The sequence below is a fragment of the Pristiophorus japonicus genome, unplaced genomic scaffold (assembly GCF_044704955.1).
Source record: "Pristiophorus japonicus isolate sPriJap1 unplaced genomic scaffold, sPriJap1.hap1 HAP1_SCAFFOLD_125, whole genome shotgun sequence".
In the NCBI taxonomy this organism is placed as follows: Eukaryota; Metazoa; Chordata; class Chondrichthyes; family Pristiophoridae; genus Pristiophorus; species Pristiophorus japonicus.
In genome coordinates this window covers 853542-860474 of record NW_027250915.1, presented here as the reverse complement: position 1 = coordinate 860474, position 6933 = coordinate 853542, and the positions used below count along the sequence as shown (strand labels likewise).

Sequence of the window (6933 nt, the reverse complement as noted above, 5' to 3'; positions counted from 1 at the left end):
TGAGCCACCGCAAACAGCACACTAGTGTCAACAACTGGTGCCCCATCTCAGGCGCTCTACAAGGAAGCGTAAACCACCAGAGAGACTTAACCAGTGATCCCAATAAGACTTTGGGGAGAGGTGATGTCATGTATTCAACTGTTATTGTAACCCATGTATAAACTGACCGAAGTTGTACACCGAGAGAACATTGACCACAAGGGCGTGAACTTGTGGGAGACACTCATAACCTGGACTTTCAGGTATAAAAGGGGAAGCTCCACCCACCTTCATCACTTCTGTGCTGGCTAGTAAATGTTACTGGTCACGGACTGACCTTCTCTCAAGTATGGGCCTCGTGTGCATTTATACTGTATAGTAAGGACATATTAGACAGAGTGTTCAAACTGCCCCGGTTCTGGTCTCTTTAAGAACTCCCATTCTGGATTGTTATACTGCGGGGAGTGTCGGGTTAATAAACGGACTGACGCAACAGGAATTGAAAAATAAACTTCATAATTACTTGCGAGAGAGAATGTGTGACAGAGATCTGAGTCTCAGACCCTAAACATGCTTTTAATTCGGCAGACGGTGTAAATGAACAGGTCTGAGATTGAAGCTGCTTATCTGAGAATTCAAAACTAAATCTACAGCTGGAACTCCAAAGGTTCTCAGACACTTGTTCAGGAAATAATTAGTGATTTAAGTTTAAAGGGAGATGCGTTTGTGCAGCTCTTTCAGAGAAGTTGTGGGTGGCTCTTAAAAGAGCCATTGTGTTTGGGTTTGATCTCTCAGGACAGCGTGCAGTTTGACTTGGAACTGCTGTACTTGGGCACCGCATTTGTCCCTTCCGACACGGCGTGCTTGGCCAGCTCCCCAGGCAGCAGCAGGCGCACGGCGGTCTGGATCTCCCGGGAGCTGCTGGTGCGGCGCTTGTTTTAATGGGCCAGGCGGGAAACCTCACCAGTGATGCGCTCCAAAATATCGTTCACAACCGAGTTCATGATGCCCATGACCATGGAGGATTTGCCAGTGTCAGGATGAACCTGCTTCATCACTTAGTTGCTATCAATGGAGTAACTCTCCTTCCTCCACTTTTTGCGCTTCTTGCCGCTCTTCGGTGGTGTTTTAGTGACCGTTTTCTTTGCGCCTTTCTTAGCTGTAACTGTTTTCGCCGGTGGTGGGACCGTGCTCAGCGAACGCCATATTGGTCAGCGCGGTCTCACGGCGCATGCACGTTCCTTTGTGCAGGGACAAAGGGTGGGCGGGGCTTCAGGATGTCTGTCAGTTTGATTGGTCACATATTTATGTCCAGCTCAGTGGCCCGTGGAAGGGAGGCTTGTTGTTCTGATCGTTGTCTGGTGACTCTGGGCCAGCATGCCTCACCCTATTGGACCAGCGCAGCCCATATAAAACTATTGGGCCAGCCCAGGCTCACCCAATTCAAACAACACAGTCTCACCCCATTGCTTCAGCCCGGGCTCTAACTATTGGACCAGACCGGGCTCACCCTATTGGGCTACGCAGGCTCACCCTATTGGGCCAGTCCGGTTTCATCGTCTTGGGCCAGCATAAAAGGCCCCGTGACCAGCAGAGAAAATTAGCAGTTCATTTATTTTATTCTCACTTTGCGTACTTACCCAACCATGCTAGCTGGAAATGATGATTACCATGGGTCTTTGAATGTGGCAGGAGAAACATTTTTCTGTTCTGTCTGTGGGAAAATATTTCAAACATCAGTGTGACTGGAAAAGCACCGAGACACACATACCCTATCCGCGTGAGAATGTTCCAGTGCACTGAATGTGGAAAGAGCTTCAACCAGTTACACAGCCTGAAAAACATCGCACCATCCACAGCGGGGAAAAACGGCACGTGTTCTGTGTGTGGACGAAACTTCAACTGATCGTCTAACCTGGGGAGACACAAGGACACCTGATCCATGGAGAAAGCATGGAAATGTGGAGACTGTGGGAAGGGATTCAGTTTCCCGTCTGATCTAGAATTCCATCATCGCAGTCACACTGGGGAGAGACCATTCACTTGCTCTGTGTGTGGCCAAGGTTTCACTCAGTCATCTGATCAGCTGAAACTCCTGCGAGTTCACAATGGGGAAGTGTGGGAAGGGATTTACTCAGTCATTTGAATTGCGAGTTCGCAAGTGGCTGCAGGGGTTGGGTTCTACTGTCATTACTGCTGTTAATCACATCCTGACAGAATCGTGTTCATTCTGTCAGTTGGGATTTGTTTCTGCTGATGCTAATCACCTATAAAACTGGGCTGGAGTTGAATATGTTGATATTTCAAATAACACAGTGTGTCGATACTTGATGTCTCCATGATAAGAGGAAACATATTGATGTCTTGTTATCGACTGCTTCATTTTGCGCCTTTACTCCTTTCTAACTCTAGATTGTTTCAGTTCTCAGACCTTTGGTTACTCTCAGGACAAGTCCCAGTTCCCCATATCGTCCAGAGTGCCTTGATGTCCAGGGTAGGGATAGCTAACACGCCCAGGATCACTAAACACAAAATCCAGTCTGTTAATCACTTACAGATACTGGAATTTTCGTGTGTCCACAACATCTCTCTCACCTTCCATGTGTGAATAGAGTATCACACCAGCAAAGCCGCTTTCAATTTAAATTTGAATCCACTCAGTAAATGTATTTTTAAAAATATCTACAAGTAAACCGATCACATCAACTAATTGGCAAAGATTTAAAGTCAACGAGATGAACAAGTAAAAACATCACAGCTCTATATTCACAGGAGAAAGTCTATTATCTAATTCCTCGAATGTCAGTTGTTGAGATGAGAGAGCGAATCTCTTTCCACACTCAGCTGGTAAATGGCCTCTACCTGATGTGTTTCCTCCCGACGCACATCTGCATCCATTCCCACAGTCCCCACATTTACAGTGTTTTGTCAGCTGGGCACAAGTGCCTCACAGGTTGACGAATGGTTGAAGTTCTATCCACACACAACATGTCTACTGTTTCTCACCGCTGTGATTTGTGTTTTTCCAAAGGCTGATGATAACGTGATCCTGATGAATCTGGTGAATCTCTCAAATCTTGACGTGATGTTTGGTTTGAGTTACCAAGTTGCAGATCTTCCCCATCTAATACCCTGCAAATGTAGTTTACAAAAGGTGTTACTTTAAGTACAGGATAGAAATTCAGAACAGACAAGTCTAGATTCTACAGAAATTCTGCCACTCCTGTCCCTGCCAAGCTATAAAAGCCTTATTCTAGACGCTATCCCTTCATCCTCACTGTCTAAAATCAACCGCGAGGAACTTTCTGCAGGAAATGATGAATCTGGCTGGGTGCAATTCCACAGAAATATGTTAACCTCTGGTGCTTCACCATCATTCGACTCAGTGAGTGTCAGCAGGATTTCCACTGTGGTTGGCATCAAAGCCGAATCCAATCCTACCCCCAAATGACATCCACACACCTCCCAAGTGATGTCACTGGAACAGCATCATGAGCAAGGACAGTGGCTAATTTTTACTCATATTTAGCGCATTGGTACGGAGGACAATTATATCCCCTGAACCGCTGCCTTGGCTGAGAAGAAATAACAGCCCAGATCAAGGATCGAACTTGGAATATCGCAGTCTGTATTGCAGAGTGTTCTAAAATTTGGTGTGTTGAGGGAGGGTTGGAAAGAATATTTTGAAACACATTTTACTCCACCTTTAAACAAAACCTTCGTCACACTGCACAATTCTGAAATTTTTCCAAATTAAACAAGCAAGTCAAATGGATTATAAAAACAATGTGCCATTTTAGAAAGGCTCAAGTCACTCGAATAGACAGCTTTACAATCACAGCACAATACAGAAGGGAGCGCATTTTAATGGCAGCTCGGTTCGTGAAGACGCGACACTCTGAGATAAACTGGACTGTACATTTAAATATAAACAGGCAGCGAGAAAAGAGACCCTGTCCCTTTAATTAGCTGCCCCATTCGCCCGGGCACTGCGAGTTGCAACTATAACTTGAATGTTTTCCTGCAGGTTCCTGAAGTCCGAAGAAATAAAATTGCATCAGCTTAAGTAGAACAACTGAAAATAATGCACACAGAGTCCTTGCTATGTGCGTGTGTGTGTAAACAAAACACATGATTCTTAATCTTTGCTAGAGATAAGCTATTATCTGCACCAGTTATTATCCAGCATTTATTTCCTATTATTTACAATGTAATTGCGGAGTGTTTAATTCATTTACCATTTATTGATGACCCATTGTCTTGTGTGCTATTGTTTCGAAAGTGATGTCAGAATGACCATTCCGTTACCAAGGTGACCATGTGTCACCGCAGTATTCAGTGGGAAGGGGATTGAATCTTTGCTCTGGGGTGTGGATGCTGTGGGAACGTCGGCGCAAAATCACACGTCTCAAAGGGAAATATGTCTGTTTTCTCACATGTCGACCGGCTGGTTCCAGAGTGGGAGCAGAGAGGAGCGGCTGGTTCCAGAGTGGGAGCAGAGAGTAGCGGCTGGTTACAGAGTGGGAGCAGAGAGGAGCGGCTGGTTACAGAGTGGGAGCAGAGAGGAGGGGCTGTTGACGGATTGGGAGCAGAGAGGAGCGGCTGGTTGCAGAGTGGGAGCAGAGAGGAGCGGCTGGTTCCAGAGTGGGAGCAGAGAGGAGCGGCTATTTACAGAGTGGGAGCAGAGAGGAGGGGCTGTTGACGGAGCGGGAGCAGAGAGGAGCGGCTGTTTGCAGAGTGGGAGCTGAGAGGAGCGGCTGTATACGGAGTTGGAGCAGAGGGGAGCAGCTGTTTATTGAGTGGGAGCAGAGAGGAGCGGCAGGTTGCAGAGTGGGATCAGAGATGAGCGGATGGTTACAGAGGCAGGGAATGAGGAGCGGCTGGTTACAGAGTGGGAGCAGAGAGGAGGGGTTGTTGACGGATTGGGAGCAGAGAGGAGCGGCTGGTTGCAGAGTGGGAGCAGAGAGGAGCGGCTGGTTCCAGAGTGGGAGCAGAGAGGAGCGGCTGGTTCCAGAGTGGGTGCAGAGAGGAGCGGCTGGTTCCAGAGTGGGAGCAGAGAGGAGCGGCTGGTTCCAGAGTGGGTGCAGAGAGGAGCGGCTGGTTAATGAGTGGGAGCAGAGAGGAACAGCTGGTTACAGAAGCTCAAATGAGGAGCGGCTGGTTAGAGTTGCAGCAGAGATGGGCTGCTGGTTACAGAGTTGGAGCAGAGAGGAGCGGCTGTTTATAGAGTGGCAGCAGAGAGGAGGGGCTGTTGACGGAGCGGGAGCAGAGAGGAGCGGCTGTTTACAGAGTGGGAGCTGAGAGGAGCGGCTGTTTACGGAGTTGGAGCAGAGAGGAGCGGCTGTTTATAGAATGGGAGCAGAGAGGAGCGGCAGGTTACAGAGTGGGAGCAGAGAGGAGCGGCTGGTTGCAGAGGCAGAGAATGAGGAGCGGCTGGTTATAGAGTTGCAGCAGAGAGGAGCGGCTGGTTACAGAGTGAGAGCAGAGAGGAACTGCTGGTTCCAGAGTGGGAGCAGAGAGGAGCGGCTGGTTCCAGACTGGGAGCAGAGAGGAGCGGCTGGTTCAAGAGTGGGAGCAGAGAGGTGCGGCTGGTTCCAGAGTGGGAGCAGAGAGGAGCGGCTGGTTCCAGAGTGGGAACAGAGAGTAGCGGCTGGTTACAGAGTGGGTGCAGAGAGGAGAGGCAGTTTACAGAGTGAGAGCAGAGAGGAGCGACTGGTTACAGAGTGGGAGCAGAGAGGAGCGGCTGGTTACAGAGTGGGAGCAGAGAGGAGCGGCTGGTTACAGAGTGGGAGCAGAGAGGAGGGGCAGTTGACGGAGTGGGAGCAGAGAGGAGCCGCTGTTTACAGAGTGGGAGCAGAGAGGAGCGGCTGGTTACAGAGTGGGAGCAGAGAGGAGCGGCTCGTTCCAGAGTGGGAGCAGAGAGGAGCGGCTGGTTACAGAGTGGGAGCAGAGAGGAGCGGCTGTTTCCAGAGTGGGAGCAGAGAGGAGCGGCTGGTTCCAGAGTGGGAGCAGAGAGAAGCGGCTGGTTCCAGAGTGGGAGCAGAGAGGAGCGGCTATTTACAGAGTGGGAGCAGAGAGGAGGGGCTGTTGACGGAGCGGGAGCAGAGAGGAGCGGCTGTTTACAGAGTGGGAGCTGAGAGGAGCGGCTGTTTACGGAGTTGGAGCAGAGAGGAGCAGCTGTTTATTGAGTGGGAGCAGAGAGGAGCGGCAGGTTGCAGAGTGGGATCAGAGATGAGCGGATGGTTACAGAGGCAGGGAATGAGGAGCGGCTGGTTACAGCGTGGGAGCAGAGAGGAGCGGCTGGTTCCAGAGTGGGAGCAGAGAGTAGCGCCTGGTTCCAGAGTGGGAGCAGAGAGGAGCGGCTGGTTCCAGAGTGGGAGCAGAGAGGAGCGGCTGGTTCCAGAGTGGGTGCAGAGAGGAGCGGCTGGTTCCAGAGTGGGAGCAGAGAGGAGCGGCTATTTACAGAGTGGGAGCAGAGAGGAACGGCTGTTTACAGAGTGGGAGCAGAGAGGAGCGGCTGGTTAATGAGTGGGAGCAGAGAGGAAGAGCTGGATACAGAAGCTCAGAATGAGGAGCGGCTGGTTCCAGAGTGGGAGCAGAGAGGAGCGGCTATTTACAGAGTGGGAGCAGAGAGGAGGGGCTGTTGACAGAGTGGGAGCAGACAGGAGCGGCTAGTTCCAGAGTTGGAGCAGAGAGGTGCGGCTCGTTCCAGAGTGGGAGCAGAGAGGAGCGGCTGGTTGCAGAGTGGGAGCAGAGAGGAGCGGCTGTTTCCAGAGTGGGAGCAGAGAGGAGCGGCTGGTTCCAGAGTGGGAGCAGAGAGAAGCGGCTGGTTCCAGAGTGGGAGCAGAGAGGAGCGGCTATTTACAGAGTGGGAGCAGAGAGGAACGGCTGTTTACAGAGTGGGAGCAGAGAGGAGCGGCTGGCTACGGAGTGGTTGCAGAGAGGAACGGCTGT

General features: G+C 50.5%; 1 pseudogene; it reads right to left on the bottom strand.

The window, feature by feature from the left end:
* Positions 1-770: 770 nt before the first annotated feature.
* LOC139242213 (histone H2B 1.2-like) lies at positions 771-1627 on the bottom strand (annotated as a pseudogene).
* Between the last annotated feature and the right edge of the window lie 5306 nt (positions 1628-6933).